This window comes from Coregonus clupeaformis, chromosome 19 (assembly GCF_020615455.1).
Source record: "Coregonus clupeaformis isolate EN_2021a chromosome 19, ASM2061545v1, whole genome shotgun sequence".
Lineage (NCBI taxonomy): Eukaryota > Metazoa > Chordata > Actinopteri > Salmoniformes > Salmonidae > Coregonus > Coregonus clupeaformis.
The window spans coordinates 28,481,393-28,500,444 of NC_059210.1; positions in this window are offsets into that span (position 1 = coordinate 28,481,393).

Here is a 19,052-nt window from a genome sequence, read left to right on the forward strand (position 1 = left end):
AAAAATAAAGGGAACGCTTAAACAACACATCCTAGATCTGAATGAATGACATAATCTTATTAAATACTTTTTTCTTTACATAGTTGAATGTGCTGACAACAAAATCACACAAAAATTATCAATGGAAATCAAATTTATCAACCCATGGAGGTCTGGATTTGGAGTCACCCTCAAAATTAAAGTGGAAAACCACACTACAGGGTGATCCAACTTTGATGTAATGTCCTTAAAACAAGTCAAAATGAGGCTCAGTAGTGTGTGTGGCCTCCACGTGCCTGTATGACCTCCCTACAACGCCTGGGCATGCTCCTGATGAGGTGGCAGATGGTCTCCTGAGGGATCTCCTCCCAGACCTGGACTAAAGCATCCGCCAACTCCTGGACAGTCTGTGGTGCAACGTGCCGTTGGTGGATGGAGCGAGACATGATGTCCCAGATGTGCTCAATTGGATTCAGGTCTGGGGAACGGGCGGGCCAGTCCATAGCATCAATGCCTTCCTCTTGCAGGAACTGCTGACACACTCCAGCCACATGAGGTATAGCATTGTCTTGCATTAGGAGGAACCCAGGGCCAACCGCACCAGCATATGGTCTCACAAGGGGTCTGAGGATCTCATCTCGGTACCTAATGGCAGTCAGGCTACCTCTGGCGAGCACATGGAGGGCTGTGCGGCCCCCCAAAGAAATGCCACCCCACACCATGACTGACCCACCGCCAAACCGGTCATGCTGGAGGATGTTGCAGGCAGCAGAACGTTCTCCACGGCGTCTCCAGACTCTGTCACGTCTGTCACATGTGCTCAGTGTGAACCTGCTTTCATCTGTGAAGAGCACAGGGCGCCAGTGGTGAATTTGCCAATCTTGGTGTTCTCTGGCAAATGCCAAACGTCCTGCACGGTGTTGGGCTGTAAGCACAACCCCCACCTGTGGACGTCGGGCCCTCATACCACCCTCATGGAGTCTGTTTCTGACCGTTTGAGCAGACACATGCACATTTGTGGCCTGCTGGAGGTCATTTTGCAGGGCTCTGGCAGTGCTCCTCCTGCTCCTCCTTGCACAAAGGCGGAGGTAGCGGTCCTGCTGCTGGGTTGTTGCCCTCCTACGGCCTCCTCCACGTCTCCTGATGTACTGGCCTGTCTCCTGGTAGCGCCTCCATGCTCTGGACACTACGCTGACAGACACAGCAAACCTTCTTGCCACAGCTCGCATTGATGTGCCATCCTGGATGAGCTGCACTATCTGAGCCACTTGTGTGGGTTGTAGACTCCGTCTCATGCTACCACTAGAGTGAAAGCACCGCCAGCATTCAAAAGTGACCAAAACATCAGCCAAGAAGTATAGGAACTGAGAAGTGGTCTGTGGTCACCACCTGCAGAACCACTTCTTTATTGGGGGTGTCTTGCTAATTGCTTATAATTTCCACCTGTTTTCTATTCCATTTGCACAACAGCATGTTAAATTTATTGTCAATCAGTGTTGCTTCCTAAGTGGACAGTTTGATTTCACAGAAGTGTGATTGACTTGGAGTTACATTGTGTTGTTTAAGTGTTCCCTTTATTTTTTTGAGCAGTGTATATCTATCTATCTACACTATATATACAAAAGCATGTAATGCTCTTGCGGCTGAATGGAAGCAAGTCCCCGCACCGATGTTCCAACATCTAGTAGAAAGCCTTCCCAGAAGAGTGGAGGCTGTTATAGCAGCAAAGGGGGGGACCAACTCCATATTAATGGCCATACTTTTGATATATCTATCTATCTATCTATCTATCTATCTATCTATCTATCTATCTATCTATCTATCTATCTATCTATCTAGCTATCTATCTATCTATCTATCTAAAAAGTTATCCCTTCTGTTCTGATCTTCTGTTCTGACCTACATCCCTGTGGATAGGAGTTAGGATCTGAGATGGTAGTAAAAGCAGCAGTCCTTTAAAATCCACGAGAGGGAATGAGCATGTGGAGGAACTTTTTGGCATTACATACACACAGCATCCCACCATTGCTATCATCACCAATAGGGAATTCATAGGAAAGGTAGATTCAAACTTGGAATCATCCTGTTGATACATGTAGTGTAGCACTTGCTTGGCGGTGGGAATATGTTCACCAAGGTCAGGGTTGTTACAAGAGGGATCAACAGTGAAATTGATATAATGTTGTTTTCATTGCCAGATGATCAACCCTTGAATAAGATATGATACATTCATCATATCTGCAGTGGATAATATCTACTTGGATTATAAATGTCTATTTTTTTCACCATGAGCTTTTGAAATTGGTTTTATATGATTATTTCTGTATTTAATTCAGTTAAGCAGACTAAAGCCCTCAAATTAGGATGCATTGGAATTAAAGCAGAAATTCACTCCTGTGAGGATAAAAAAAACAAATCAATCAAATGCTATTTTGCCGGCGGTGCCATGTCATGCATTAAAACTTCAAGGATTTTGTAATGAAATTCCAAAGCAGTTTGAGGAGGGCTCAAATTGAATGCCGTGCAAAGAGATTAAAATATCTCAAAATTACAGTAGGTATTATAAGTAGTCACCCCCCTTGGATTTTTTCACATTTTGTTGCATTACAAAGTGGGATTTAAATTAATTTAATTGTGATTTTCTGTCATTGATCTACACAAAATACTCTGTAATGTCAAAGTGGAAGAAAAATTGTATTTAAGAAAATCATATATATATATATATATATATATATATATATACACACAGTGAAGGAAAAAAGTATTTGATCCCCTGCTGATTTTGTACATTTGCCCACTGACAAAGAAATGATCAGTCTATAATTTTAATGGTAGGTTTATTTGAACAGTGAGAGACAGAATGACAACAAAAAAATCCAGAACAACGCATGTCAAAAATGTTATAAATTGATTTGCATTTTAATGAGGGAAATAAGTATTTGACCCCTCTGCAAAACATGACTTAGTACTTGGTGGCAAAACCCTTGTTGGCAATCACAGAGGTCAAACATTTCTTGTAGTTGGCCACCAGGTTTGCACACATCTCAGGAGGGATTTTTTTCCACTCCTCTTTGCAGATCTTCTCTAAGTCATTAAGGTTTCGAGGCTGACGTTTGGCAACTCCAACCTTCAGCTCCCTCCACAGATTTTCTATGGGATTAACGTCTGGAGACTGGCTAGGCCACTCCAGGACCTTAATGTGCTTCTTCTTGAGGACTCCTTTGTTGCCTTGGCCGTGTGTTTTGGGTCATTGTCATGCTGGAATACCCATCCACGACCCATTTTCAATGCCCTGGCTGAGGGAAGGAGGTTCTCACCCAAGATTTGACGGTACATGGCCCCGTCCATCGTCCCTTTGATGCGGTGAAGTTGTCCTGTCCCCTTAGCAGAAAAACACTCCCTTAGCATAATGTTTCCACCTCCATGTTTGACGGGGGAGATGGTTTTCTTGGGGTCATAGGCAGCATTCCTCCTCCTCCAAACACGGCGAGTTGAGTTGATGCCAAAGAGCTCCATTTTGGTCTCATCTGACCACAACACTTTCACCCAGTTCTCCTCTGAATCATTCAGATGTTCATTGGCAAACTTCAGACGGGCCTGTATATGTGCTTTCTTGAGCAGGGGGACCTTGCGGGAGCTGCAGGATTTCAGTCCTTCACGGCGTAGTGTGTTACCAATTGTTTTCTTGGTGACTATGGTCCCAGCTGCCTTGAGATCATTGACAAGATCCTCCCGTGTAGTTCTGGGCTGATTCCTCACCGTTCTCATGATCCACTCCACGAGGTGAGATCTTGCATGGAGCCCCAGGCCAGTTCTTTTGTGTTTCTTCCATTTGCGAATAATCGCACCAACTGTTGTCACCTTCTCACCAAGCTGCTTGGCGATGGTCTTGTAGCCCATTCCAGCCTTCTGTAGGTCTACAATCTTGTCCCTGACATCCTTGGAGAGCTATTTGGTCTTGGCCATGGTGGAGAGTTTGGAATCTGATTGATTGATTGCTTCTGTGGACAGGTGTCTTTTTATACAGGTAACAAACTGAGATTAGGAGCACTCCCTTTAAGAGTGTGCTCCTAATCTCAGCTCGTTGCCTGTATATAATACACCTGGGAGCCAGAAATCTTTCTGATTGAGAGGGGGTCAAATACTTATTTCCCTCATTAAAATGCAAATCAATTTATAACATTTTTGACATGCGTTTTTCTGGATTATTTTGTTGTTATTCTGTCTCTCACTGTTCAAATAAACCTACCATTAAAATGATAGACTGATAATTTCTTTGTCAGTGGGCAAACGTTGTCAGGTCGTGTTGTAGGTGTGGTGTAGGAATCAAACGCAGGAAGCAGACTGAATTCCAAAAAGCTGTATTCCTGCCTAAACACAGGCAACAGGACGAAATAAGCCTGACAGCAAAATACGCACGAAGGCGAAAAGACAATGCGCACAAACAGGTGCGTCAGGATGAAATAAGTGCACACACAAGTGCAACGAACGCTCCAGCAAACAGTGGAGAAAATAACGCTCAACCGAGCAATACACAGACTGACGGTAACAATCACACACAACACAAGACAAACACAACGAGAAACTTATAGGACACTAATTACTACAAAACAGAAACAGGTGTAGAAACAAACAGACAAAAGCAAACGAACATGAAACATCAATCGGTGGCAGCTAGAATTCGGAGACGACGAACGCCGAAGCCTGCCCGAACAAGGGAGAGAGGCAGCCTTGGCCGAAACCGTGACAGTACCCCCTTGACGCGCGGCTCCAGACGCGCGCCGACTCCGGCCTTGGGGACGACCCGGAGGCCGCGGCGCAGGGCGCGTCGGATACCCCGATGGAATTCCGTCAGGAGCGACGGGTCCAAGATGTCTCTCCTCGGCACCCAGCACCGCTCCTCCGGACCGTACCCCTCCCACTCCACTAGATACTGAAGACCCCCTCTCCGACGTCTAGAATCCAAGATGGATCTCACGGTGTACGCCGGTACCCCTCGATGTCCAACGGGGCCGGGGGGTCTCCAAGATCTCATGTTCTTGGAGTGGGCCTGCTACCACCGGCCTGAGAAGGGACACATGGAACGAGGGGTTAATACACTTATACTCAACTGGTAACTGTAATCTATAACATACCTCGTTCAACCTTCTCAGGACTTTAAATGGCCCTACAAACCGCCGACCCAGCTTCCGACAGGGCAGGCGGAGGGGCAGGTTTCTGGCAGAGAGCCAGACTCGATCTCCAGGTGCGTACACTGGCCCCTCACTGCGGTGTAGGTCGGCGCTCGTCTTCTGTCGACGTATGGCACGCTGCAGATGGACGTGTGCAGCGTCCCACGTCTCCTCCGAGCGCCGCACCCACTCATCCACAGCGGGGGCCTCGATCTGGCTCTCATGCCATGGTGCCAGAACCGGCTGGTACCCCAAAACACACTGAAAAGGGGGTTAGTTGGGTGGAGGAGTGGCGGAGAGAGTTCTGTGCCATCTCGGCCCAGGGCACATATCTCGCCCACTCCTCCGGCCGATCCCGGCAGTACGTTCTGAGAAACCTACCCACATCCTGGTTAACGCTGCTCCACCTGCCCATTACTCTCCGGGTGGTAGCCCGAGGTGAGGCTCACCGAGACCCCCAACCGCTCCATAAAAGCTCTCCAGACTCTGGAGGTGAATTGGGGACCTCGGTCAGCCACAATGTCCTCGGGCACCCCGTAGTGCCGGAACACATGGGTGAATATAGCTTCGGCGGTCTGCAGGGCAGTAGGAAGACCCGGCATGGGGAGCAAACGACAGGCCTTAGAGAACCGGTCCACAACGACCAGGATGGTAGTATTCCCTTGAGAGAGGGGAAGGTCAGTTATAAAATCCACCGAGAGGTGGGACCATGGTCGTTGTGGAACGGGCAGGGGCAGTAACTTACCCCTAGGCAGATGTCTAGGCGCCTTACACTGGGCGCACACCGAGCAGGAGGAAACATAAACCCTCACATCCCTGGCCAACGTGGGCCACCAATATTTGGCACTAAGACAGTGCACTGTCCGGCCGATACCCGGGTGTCCAGAGGAGGGTGACGTGTGAGCCCAATAGATCAATCGATCCCGACACTCGAGCGGAACATACTTCCGACCCTCCGGGCATTGTGGTGGACTAGGGTCGGTGCGTAATGCCCGCTCGAGCTCAGAATCGAGCTCCCACACCACCGGTGCCACTAGACACGACTCCGGCAGTATGGGAGTGGGCTCCACGAACCTCTCCTCCCGTCATACAGCCGAGACAGCGCATCTGCCTTCCCGTTTTGTGACCCAGGGATGTAGGTGATCTTAAAAGAGAAACGGGTCAAAAACATACTCCATCTAGCCTGCCGAGGGTTCAGCCTCCTCGCTGCCCGGATGTACTCCAGGTTACGGTGGTCCGTCAAAATGAGGAAAGGGTGTTGAGCCCCCTCAAGCCAGTGCCTCCACACCTTAAGGGCCTGTACCACAGCTAACAGCTCCCTGTCCCCTATGTCATAATTTCGCTCCGCCGGGCTGAGCTTCTTGGAATAGAAGGCACAGGGGCGGAGTTTAGGTGGCGCGCCTGACCGTTGTGAAAGCACGGCGCCAATACCGGCCTCAGACGCGTCCACCTCTACCTGAAATGGTAAAGAGGGATCCGGATGCGCCAGCACCGGAGCCGAGGTAAACAGGTCCTTCAGCCTCCCAAACGCCCTGTCCGCCTCGACTGACCACTGCAGACGCACCGGACCCCCCTTCAAGAGAGACGTGATGGGAGCTGCCACTTGCCCAAAACCCCGGATAAACCTCCGGTAGTAATTTGCAAACCCCAAAAACTGCTGCACCTCTTTCACAGTGGTTGGTGTTTGCCAATTACGCACGGCCGACGCTCGGTCTACCTCCATCTTCACCCCTGACGCGGACAACTGATACCCCAAAAAGGAGATAGACTCCTGGAAAAACAGACACTTCTCTGCCTTCACATACAGGTCGTGCTCCACCAGCCTCCGCAACACTCTGCGCACCAGGGCCACATGCTCGACACGGGTAGGTGAGTACACGAGAATGTCATCTATGTACACAACGACTCCCTGTCCCTGCATGTCCCTGAAGATCTCATCCACAAATGATTGGAAAACCGACGGAGCATTCATCAACCCGTATGGCATGACTAGATACTCGTAATGGCCCGAGGTGGTACTAAAGGCTGTTTTCCATTCATCATCCTTCTTGATGCGCACCAAGTTGTACGCGCTCCTGAGATCTAATTTCGTGAAGAAACGCGCCCCATGCAACGACTCAGTCATGGTCGCAATCAGCGGGAGTGGATAACTATACTTCACCGTAATCTGATTGAGACCACGGTAATCGATGCACGGACGCAAACCACCATCCTTCTTCTTCACGAAAAAGAAACTCGAGGACGCGGGGAAGTGGACGGCCGTATGTATCCTTGTCTCAGCGATTCGTCTATGTAAATCTCCATAGCTTTCTTCTCCTCCTGAGACAGAGGATACACATGACTCCGTGGGAGCGCAGCTCCTGCCTGAAGGTTTATCGCACAATCCCCCTGCCTATGGGGTGGCAACCGCGTCGCCCTCGCCTTACTAAACGCGATAGCCAAATCCCCATACTCAGGTGGAATGTGCAATGCGGGCACCTGGTTTGGACTCTCCACCGAGGTAGCCCCTACGGAAACGCCCAAACATCTACCCACACACTGAGCAGACCACTCCATCAGAGCCCTCTCCTGCCACGAAATCACTGGGTTATGGGTACTCAACCAGGGCATGCCCAGCACCACCGGATACGCAGGAGAGTCAATCAGGAACAGCTGAATCATCTCCTGATGATCCCCCCTGCGCACACATCCTAAGTGGCGCCGTGACCTCCCTGATCAAGCCCGTACCCAACGGACGACTATCTAGGGCGTGAACGGGAAAAGGAACATCAACAGGAATGAGGGGAATCCCTAACGCTAAACAAAACTTTTTATCAATAAAATTCCCAGCTGCGCCTGAATCTACCAGCGCCTTATGCTGGGCATGAGGTGCTACCTGTGGAAAACATACAGGCATACAGAAATGGGCAACAGAGAGCTCTGGGTGAGTGGGGCGCCTACTCACCTGGAAGGAATCCCCAGTGCGGGACCTGTCGTCATCTCCCTAGGAGGCCATCCCCAGCACCTAGCCGCGGTGTGTCCTCCCCGACCACAGTTGGTGCAGTGGATGGACCCCCTAGTCTGCCGACTCCTCCTATCTCTAGCGCCAGCGCCCCGAGCTCCATAGGACACGGCTCGGATGCGCTGGAGGATGGAATGGACGGACCCCCTCAGGACGTCCGCGGGTAGCCAATAGGTTATCTAACCTGATTGACATGTCGACCAGCTGGTCGAAAGTGAGACTGGTGTCCCTACAGGCCAGCTCCCGACGGACGTCCTCTCTGGAGGCTACATCGGTATAGATCGATGAGGGCCCGCTCATTCCACCCTGCATCTGCCGCTAGAGTACGGAATCTCGAGTGCGAATTCCTGGGCACTCCTCCTCCCTGCCTGAGGAAGACCAGACGCTCCCCGCCGCTTCTCCGGGGATGGTCGAACACCGCCCTAAAGCGGCGGGAGAACTCGGTGTATGTAATAGTCGTGGCGTCGATCTTCCTCCACTCCGCGTTGGCCCACTCCAACGCTTTACCGGCCAGGCAGGAGATCAGGCGGACACGCTCTCATGCCCTGAAGGTGCCGGATGTACTGTGGCCAGGTACAGCTCTACCTGGAGCAGGAATCCCTGACACCCAGCTGCGGTCCCGTCGTAGGACCTCGGGAGAGATAGTCGGACTCCGCGAGGTTCCGGCGCTGGACTGGGTGGGCTGGCCGATGGTGCTGGCAGGGCGGCTGGCGGTGGAGGCGGACCCCAGCCTCGGAGGGTGGTCATCACCTCCTGCAGGGCGGCCCCATCTGCAGGAGCTGCTCTTGCTGTTCCCCGAACCTGGGTCTCCAGTCTTGAATGTGCTGCTTCGGCTCCTGCTGATTCCATACTGTGTGGTGTGTGATTCTGTCAGGTCGTGTTGTAGGTGTGGTGTAGGAATCAAACGCAGGAAGCAGACTGAATTCCAAAAGCTGTATTCCTGCCTAAACACAGGCAACAGGACGAAATAAGCCTGACAGCAAAATACGCACGAAGGCGAAGACAATGCGCACAAACAGGTGCGTCAGGATGAAATAAGTGCACACACAAGTGCAACGAACGCTCCAGCAAACAGTGGAGAAAATAACGCTCAACCGAGCAATACACAGACTGACGGTAACAATCACACACAACACAAGACAAACACAACGAGAAACTTATAGGACACTAATTACTACAAAACAGAAACAGGTGTAGAAACAAACAGACAAAAGCAAACGAACATGAAACATCAATCGGTGGCAGCTAGAATTCCGGAGACGACGAACGCCGAAGCCTGCCCGAACAAGGGAGAGAGGCAGCCTCGGCCGAAACCGTGACAAACGTACAAGATCAGCAGGGGATCAAATACTTTTTTACCTCACTGTACAGTTGAAGTCGGAAGTTTACATACACCTTAGCCAAATACATTTAAACTCTGTTTTTCACAATTCCTGACATTTAATCCTAGTACAAATTCCCTGTTTTAGGTCAGTTAGGATCACCACTTTATTTTAAGAATGTAAAATGTTAGAATAATAGTAGAGAGAATGATTTATTTCAGCTTTTATTTCTTTCATCACATTCCCAGTGGGTCAGAAGTTTACATACACTCAACTAGTATCTGGTAGCATTGCCTTTAAATTGTTTAACTCGGGTCAAACGTATCGGGTAGCCTTCCACAAGCTTCCCACAATAAGTTGGGTGAATTTTGGTCCATTCCTCCTGACAGAGCTGGTGTAACTGAGTCAGGTTTGTAGACCTCCTTGCTCCTTCACGCTTTTTCAGTTCTGCCCACAAATTGAGGTCAGGGCTTTGTGATGGCCACTCCAATACCTTGACTTTGTTGTCCTTAAGCCATTTTGCCACAACTTTGGAAGTATGCTTGGGGTCATTGTCCATTTGGGAGACCCATTTGCGACCAAGCTTTAACTTCCTGACTGATGTCTTGAGATGTTGCTTCAAAATATCCACATAATTTTCCTTCCTCTATTTTGTGAAATGCACCAGACCCTCCTGCAGCAAAGCACCCCCACAGCATGATGCTGTGCTTCACGGTTGGGATGGTGTTCTTCGGCTTGTAAGCTCCCCCTTTTTCCTCCAAACATATCGATTGTCATTATGGCCAAACAGTTCTATTTTTGTTTCATCAGACCAGAGGACATTTCTCCAAAAAGTACAATCTTTGACCCCATCTTCGTCCGCTTTTCTATGGCGGTTTTTGAGCAGTGGCTTCTTCCTTGCTGAGCGGCCTTTCAGGTGTTGTCGATATCGTTTCACTGTGGATATAGACACTTTTGTACCTGTTTCCTCCAGCATCTTCACAAGGTCCTTTGCTGTTGTTCTGGGATTGATTTGCACTTTTCGTACCAAAGTACGTTCATCTCTAGGAGACAGAACGCGTCTCCTTCCTGAGCGGTATGACGGCTGCTTGGTCCCATGGTGTTTATACTTGCATACTATTGTTTGTACAGATGAACGTGGTACCATTAGGCATTTGGAAATTGCTCCCAAGGACGAACCAGACTTGTGGTGGTCTACAATTTTTTTTTCTGAGGTCTTGGCTGATTTCTTTTGATTTTCCCATGATGTCAAGCAAAGAGGCACTGAGTTTGAGAGTAGGCCTTGAAATACATCCACAGGTACACCTCCAATTGTCTCAAATTATGTCAATTAGCCTATCAGAAGCTTCTAAAGCCATGACATCATTTTCTGGAATTTTCCAAGCTGTTTAAAGGCACAGTCAACTTAGTGTATGTAAACTTCTGACCCACTGGAATTGTGATACAGTGAATTATAAGTGAAATAATCTGTCTGTAAACAATTGTTGGAAAAATTACTTGGGTCATGCACAAAGTAGATGTCCTAACCGACTTGCCAAAACTATAGTTTGTTAACAAGACATTTGTGGAGGGGTTGAAAAATGGGTTTGGCATTCTACTTGTCAATTTGTTGAGGTAATCTGAAGAGATTTCACCCCATGTTTCCTGAATCACCTCCCACAAGTTGGATTGGCTTGATGGGCACTTCTTACGTACCATACGGTCAAGCTGCTCCCACAACAGCTCAATAGGGTTGAGATCCGGTGACTGTGCTGGCCACTCCATTATAGACAGAATACCAGCTGACTGCTTCTTCCCTAAATAGTTTGGAGCTGTGCTTTGGGTCATTGTCCTGTTGTAGGAGGAAATTGGCTCCAATCAAGCGCCGTCCACAGGGTATGGCATGATGTTGCAAAATAGAGTGATAGCCTTCCTTCTTCAAGATCCCTTTTACCCTGTACAAATCTCCCACTTTACCACCAACAAAGCACCCCCAGACCATCACATTACCTCCACCATGCTTGACAGATGGCATCAAGCACTCCTCCAGCATCTTTTCATTTGGTCTGCGTCTAACAAATGTTCTTCTTTGTGATTCGAACACCTCAAACTTTGATTCGTCTCTCCATAACACTTTTTTCCAATCTTCCTCTGTCCAGTGTCTGTGTTCATTTGCCCATCGAGTGGCGCAGTGGTCTAAGGCACTGCATCGCAGTGCTAGCTGTGCCACTAGAGATCCTGGTTTGAATCCAGGCTCTGTCGTAGCCGGCCGCGACCCGGAGACCCATGGGGCGGCGCGCAATTGGTCCAGGGTAGGGGAGGGAATGGCTGGCAGGGATGTAGCTCAGTTGATAGAGCATGGCGTTTGCAACGGCAGGGTTGTGGGTTCGATTCCCACAGGGGATATTAAAAATAATGTATGCACTCACACTAACTGTAAATTGCTCTGGATAAGAGTGTCTGCTAAATGACTAAAATGTTAATCTTAATCTTTTCTTTTTATTGGCCAGTCTGAGATATGGCTTTTTCTTTGCAACTGCCTAGAAGGTCAGCATCCCGGAGTCGCCTCTTCACTGTTGATGTTGAGACTGGTGTTTTGCGGGTACTATTTAATGAAGTTGCCAGTTGAGGACCTGTGAGGTGCCTGTTTCTCAAACTAGACACTCTAATGTATTTGTCCTCTTGCTCAGTTGTGCACCGGAGCCTCCCACTCCTCTTTCTATTTTGGTTAGAGCCAGTTTGCGCTGTTCTGTGAAGGGAGTAGTACACAGCGTTGTATGAGATCTTCCGTTTCTTGGCAATTTCTCGCATGGAATAGCCTTAATTTCTCAGAACAAGAATAGACTGTCAAGTTTCAGAAGAACATTATTTGTTTCTGGCCATTTTGAGCCTGTAATCGAACCCACAATTGCTGATGCTCAACATAGTCAACTAGTCTCAAGAAGGCCAGTTTTATTGCTTCTTTAATCAGCACAACAGTTTTCAGCTGTGCTAACATAATTGCAAAAGGGTTTTCTAATGATCAATTAGCCTTTTAAAAGGATCAACTTGGATTAGCAAACACAACGTGCCATTGGACACAGGACTGATGGTTGCTGATAATGGGCCTCTGTACGCCTATCTAGATATTCCATAAAAAATCAGCCGTTTCCAGCTACAATAGCCATTTACAACATTAACAATGTCTACACTGTATTTATGATCAATTTGATGTTATTTTAATGGACAAAAAATTAGATTTTCTTTCGAAAACAAGGACATTTCTAAGTGACCCCAAACTTTTGAACGGTAGTGTATATGAAAAATAAAACACTAATATATCTTGATTAGATAAGTATTGAACCCCCTGAGGCAATACATGTTTAAAACACCTTTGGCAGAAATTACAGGTGGGAGTCTTCTTGGGTAACTCTTTAATAGCTTTGCAATATTTGCCCATTATTCTTCTCAAAATTCTTCAAGCTCTGTCAAATTGTAGGGGATCATGGCTAGACAGCAATGTTCAAGTCTTGCCATAGATTTTCAAGCAGATTTAAGTCAAAACTGTAACTTGGTCACTCAGGAACATTCACTGTCTTCTTGTTAAGCAACTCCAGTATAGATTTGGTGTTGTAGGTTATTGTTCAGGGAAACTGTGGTAACCTGGATAAAAGCGCAACCTGCGCGCTGCCTAACACCCGCTCCTGGACCCAGCCATAAGAACACTATGAGCCACACTGGGAACAGTTACATCCAAGCGATAAAACATCAAATGTGGGGAACCCCAACTCGATGCAGCACAGATATCACCAATTGTCATGCCCCTGAACACTGCCTAAGAAGCCGTCACACCCCTAGTGGAGTAAGCACGCACACCGCTAGGCAACCCTTGTCCTTTGCTGTCAAATGCCAGGGAGATACTGTAGGTGTCACGCTCTGGTTCCGGGACGTTGTTATAGAACCAGGGTGTGTTTGTATTGTTGGGTGTTGTGTGGGTTAGGTTGGGTATAGGGTGTGTTCGTTTTGTTGTGTGCTGTTTGGTTGGGGTGTCTAGGTGGTTGTCTTCCTTGTTTGTATTCATGTGACTCCCAATCGGAGGTAACGAGTGACAGCTGTCGGCTCGTTATCTCTGATTGGGAGCCATATTTAAACTGTGTGGTTTCACCTTGTAATTTGTGGGTTTTTGTTCCATGTTTCTGTCAGTGTTACAAGAGGACTTCACTATCGTCATTTGTTGTTTTTTCGTGGTTGCTTTATTAATAAAGTCATCATGTTCACTCCACGCGCTGCGTATTGGTCCGCTTCCTCCGACGATCGTGACAGAAAAACCCACCACAAGAGGACCAAGCAGCGTAACAAGCGACAACAGGACCTGCCTACACAGGATTTATGGACGCCTCCAAAGGATTCATGGACATGGGAGGAGATACGGGCTGGAAAGGGTCCTTGGGCACAACCGGAGGAATATCACCGCCCTCGTGAAGAGCTGGAGGCAGCTAAAGCAGAGAGGAGGTGGTATGAGGAGGCAGCACGGAGGCGAGGCTGGAAGCCCGAGAGTACTACCCAAAAATTTCTTGGGGGGGGGCTAAAAGGGAGTGTGGCGAAGTCAGGTAGGAGACCTGCGCCTACTCCCTGGACTGACCGTGGAGAGCGAGAGTACGGGCAGACACCGTGTTACGCAGTAGAGCGCATGGTGTCTCCTGTACGCAGGCATAGCCCGGTAAGGTACATTCCAGCTCCACGTATCGGCCGGGCTAGGTTGAGCATTGAGCCGGAGGTCATGAAGCCGGTCCTACGCATCAAGCCACCAGTGCGTCTCCTCGGGCCGGCTTACATGGCACCTGCCTTACGCATGGTGTCCCCGGTTCGCCCACATAGCCCGGTGCGGGTTATTCCTCCTTCCCGTACTGGTCGGGCGACGGGGAGTATACAACCAGGTAAGGTTGGGCAGGCTCAGTGCTCAAGGGAGCCAGTACGCCTGCACGGTCCGGTATTTCCGGCGCCACCTCCCCGCTCCAGCCCAGTACCACCAGTGCCTACACCACGCACCAAGCCTCCTGTGTGTCCCCAGAGTCCTGTGCGTCCTGTTGCTGCTTCCCGCACTAGCCCTGCGATGCGTGTCCTCAGGCCGGTACCTCCAGTTCCGGCACCACGCATCAGGCCTACGGTGCGTCCCCAGGGCCAAGCATGCCCTGTTGCTGCTTCCCGCACTAGCCCTGAGATGCGTGTCCTCAGCCCGGTACCTCCTGTTCCGGCACCACTCACCAGGCCTACGATGCGCCTCAGACGGCCTGAACTGCCCGTCTGCCCAACGCCCGTCTGAACTGTCCGTCTGCCAAGCGCCGCAGGAACTGCCCGTCTGTACCGAGCCTGCAAAGCCGCCCCGTCTGCCATGAGCCTTCAGAGCCGTCCGCCAGACCGGAGCCGCTAGAGCTCTCCGCCAGACAGGAGCAGCCAGAGCCTTCCGCCAGACAGGATCAGCCAGAGCCTTCCGCCAGACAGGAGCAGCCAGAGCCTTCCGCCAGACAGGATCAGCCAGAGCCTTCCGCCAGACAGGATCAGCCAGAGCCTTCCGCCAGACAGGATCAGCCAGAGCCTTCCGCCAGACAGGATCAGCCAGAGCCTTCCGCCAGACAGGATCAGCCAGAGCCTTCTGCCAGACAGGATCAGCCAGAGCCTTCCGCCAGCCAGGATCCGCCAGAGCCGTCCAGCCAGGATCCGCCTGAGCCAGCCAGCCAGGATCTGCCCCTCAGTCCGGTGCTGCCCCTTAGTCAGGTACTGCCCCTTAGCCCGGTGCTGCCCCTTAGCCCGGTGCTGCCCCTTAGTCCGGAGCTGCCCCTTTATCCAGGTGGGTTAGTTTGGAGGGTGGTCAGTGGGAGGAGGCTACTTAAGCAGTTTGTGACTGTGGTGGGGTGGGGATCACGACCGGGGCCAGAGCCGCCACCGTGGACAGACGCCCACCCAGACCCTCCCCTAGTCTTTATGTTGGTGCGCCCGGGGTTCGCACCTTTAGGGGGGGGTACTGTCACGCTCTGGTTCCGGGACGTTGTTATAGAACCAGGGTGTGTTTGTATTGTTGGGTGTTGTGTGGGTTAGGTTGGGTATAGGGTGTGTTCGTTTTGTTGTGTGCTGTTTGGTTGGGGGGTCTAGGTGGTTGTCTTCCTTGTTTGTATTCATGTGACTCCCAATCGGAGGTAACGAGTGACAGCTGTCGGCTCGTTATCTCTGATTGGGAGCCATATTTAAACTGTGTGGTTTCACCTTGTAATTTGTGGGTTTTTGTTCCATGTTTCTGTCAGTGTTACAAGAGGACTTCACTATCGTCATTTGTTGTTTTTTCGTGGTTGCTTTATTAATAAAGTCATCATGTTCACTCCACGCGCTGCGTATTGGTCCGCTTCCTCCGACGATCGTGACAGTAGGCTCCACAATCCAAGAGAAAGACGCTGCTTAGAAGCCCCAAGATGGATTAGCGAAACAGACAAAAAGCTGGTCACAAATGCAGATATCCTTGGTCCTATCCATATAAGTGTGTAAAGCATGCACCGGACACAGGCCATGCAACCTCTGTTGTTCACTGGAAGCAAACGTAGGAGGTGAGAAAGGAAACCGCTGGAAAGCCAATGACCATTAAGAAATAGGCATAATCTTGGGAGCAAAAGTTGCATTAGGACGTAACATTACATTGGAGTCGCCAGGCAACACCCTCTAAACAGGAAGGGTGTACTGATAGCACGTGGATATCACCAATGCGCTTGGCCGACACCAAGGCCATGAGCAGGGCAGTCTTGTAGGAAAGGACCTTTAGGTCCACAGACTCCAATGGTTCAAACAGAGGCTCACACAGAGTATCCAGGAACAAAGCCAGGTCTCAGGTCGGTGCCATATGCTTAGACAATTGCCTTTCAGGAACCGCACCACCAGAGGATGAGACCCCAGGGTAGAGCCGTCAATCCCTACATCACATGCCGAGATGGCTGCCATATAAACCTTTAATGTGGAAAAAGAAAAGCCCTGCTCAAAAAGCTCTTGCAAGAAGATCAAATTGTCCACCAAAGAGCTCTGAAAAGGAGAAACTCCTTTAACCTGACACCAACCCTCAAACGCACGTCACTTATATGTATACAACCCTCTCGTAGAGGGCACTCTCGCTGAATGTACAGTCGTAATCACGTTCGAAGGTAAACCCCTAGCCGTCAAATTCAAACTTTCAGGTGCCAAACCCACATATCCCATATCTGCGGTCGTGGGTGCCAAACTCTCCCATGCGCGTGGGACAATAGATCCCGACGACATTGGGTCTCCACCCAACAGGTGGAGGATCTCTAGGAACCAGGGTTGTCTGGTCCAATGTGGTTCTACAGCTGCACCATCGAGAGCATCCTGCCTGGTTGCATCACCGCCTGGTATGGCAACTGCTCGGCCTCCGACCGCAAGGCACTACAGAGGGTAGTGTGTACGGCCCAGTACATCACTGGGGCCAAGCTTCCTGCCATCCAGAACCTCTACACCAGGCGGTGTCAGAGGAGGGCCCTAAAAATTGTCAAAGACTCCAGCCACCCTAGTCATAGACTGTTCTCTCTGCTACCACACGGCAAGCGGTACCGGAGTGCCAAGTCTAGGTCCAAAAGGCTTCTTGACAGCTTCCACCCCCAAGCCATAAGACTCCTGAACGAACAGCTAATCATGGCTACCCGGACTATTTGCATTGTCCTCCCACCCCTCCCACCCCAACCCCTCTTTTACACTGCTGCTACTCTGTTTATTATCTATGCATAGTCACTTTAACTCTACCCACATGTACATATTACCTCAATTACCTCGACTAACCGGTGCCCCCGCACATTGACTCTGCACCGGTACCCCCTGTATATAGCCTCCCTACTGTTATTTTATTTTACTGCTGCTCTTTAATTATTTGTCTTTTTAATTTTTAACTTTTCCATTTTTTACTGAACACTTTTTTTCTTAAAACTGCATTGTTGGTTAAGGGCTTGTAAGTAAGCATTTCACTGTAAGGTCTACACCTGTTGTATTTGGCGCATGTGGCAAATAACATTTGATTTGATTTGATTTGTATTCTACTATTCTAACTCTCAACAGTAAGTTGAGACCCCGAATGAGTTTTTGGGGGGGATTGGAGGCTCCTAACGGCCTGGGTCCCTAAGCGACCTCCTATGTCGCTTATGCCTGGAGCCGGCCCTGTATCTATCAGGTGAGCAAGTTGAAAGTGTGAAAGTGAAAACCCATTCAATAGGCCCAAGGAGAGATTCATTTGGCGTGCCATGAAAGGAGACTATAGTGTAATTATGTTGACGTTGTGACTAGGTGATGGAGCGATTGAGGACAGTATTTGATTTATGTCGACGGTTGACCTCTGAAATGTGAATAAGTGTGATAGCAGGAAGCAGGTCTAATTAATCTTTCATCAGGAGAGAGCTATTAGGTGATTTAACATCCTCTGTGTTACTGGCCTAAAGCTGGGCCTATTACTGTAATGCAGCAGTGTATGCATAAGTTTACATTGGAGTCTGTAGAATATCATCTTCTTTTTTTTATTCTGAAATATTTTTATACTGGGACGTCTGATAGGCTTCACAAAGAGGGACTGTAACATTATAGGTAACCAGTAGGTGGCTCTCTTAGACCAAGGAATGTTTCTTTTAGGATCTGCTAAGATGTCACATGTGGGCTGAAGTGTAAAATGATATAATATACAGTACCAGTCATAAGTTTGGACACACCTACTCATTCAAGGGTTTTTCTTTATTTTTACTATTTTCCACAAAAAAGTGTTAAACAAATCAAAATATATTTTATATTTGAGATTCTTCAAAGTAGCCACCCTTCGCCTTGATGACAGCTTTGCACACTCTTGGCATTCTCTCAACCAGCTTCATGAGGTAGTCACCTGGAATGCATTTCAATTAACAGGTGTGCCTTGTTAAAAGTTAATTTGTGGAATTTATTTACTTCTTAATGCGTTTGAGCCAATCAGTTGTGTTGTGACATGCTCAAATAAGCAAGTCCATCATTACTTTAAAACTTGAAGGTCAGTCAATCCGGAAAATTTCAAGAACTTTGAAAGTTTCTTCAAGTGCAGTCGCAAAAACCATCAAGCGCTATGATGAAACTGGCTCTCATGAGGACCGCCACAAGAAAGGAAGACCCAGAGTTACCTCTGCTGCAGAGGATAAGTTCATTAGAGTTAACTGCACCTCAGATTGCAGCCCAAATAAATGCATCACAGAGTTCAAGTAACAGACACATCTCAACATCAACTGTTCAGAGGAGACTGCGTGAATCAGGCCTTCATGGTCGAATTGCTGCAAAGAAACCACTACTAAAGGATACCAATAATAAGAAGAGACTTGCTTGGGCCAAGAAACACAAGCAATGGACATTAGACCGATTTTTGAGATGAGATTTTTGGTTCCAACCGCCGTTTCTTTGTGTGACGCAGAGTAGGTGAAGGGATGATCTCCGCATGTGCGGTTCCCCCCGTGAAGCATGGAGGAGGAGGAGTGATGGTGTGGGGGTGCTTGTGGTGACACTGTCAGTGATTTATTTAGAGTTCAAGGCACACTTAACCAGCATGGCTACCACAGCATTCTGCAGCAA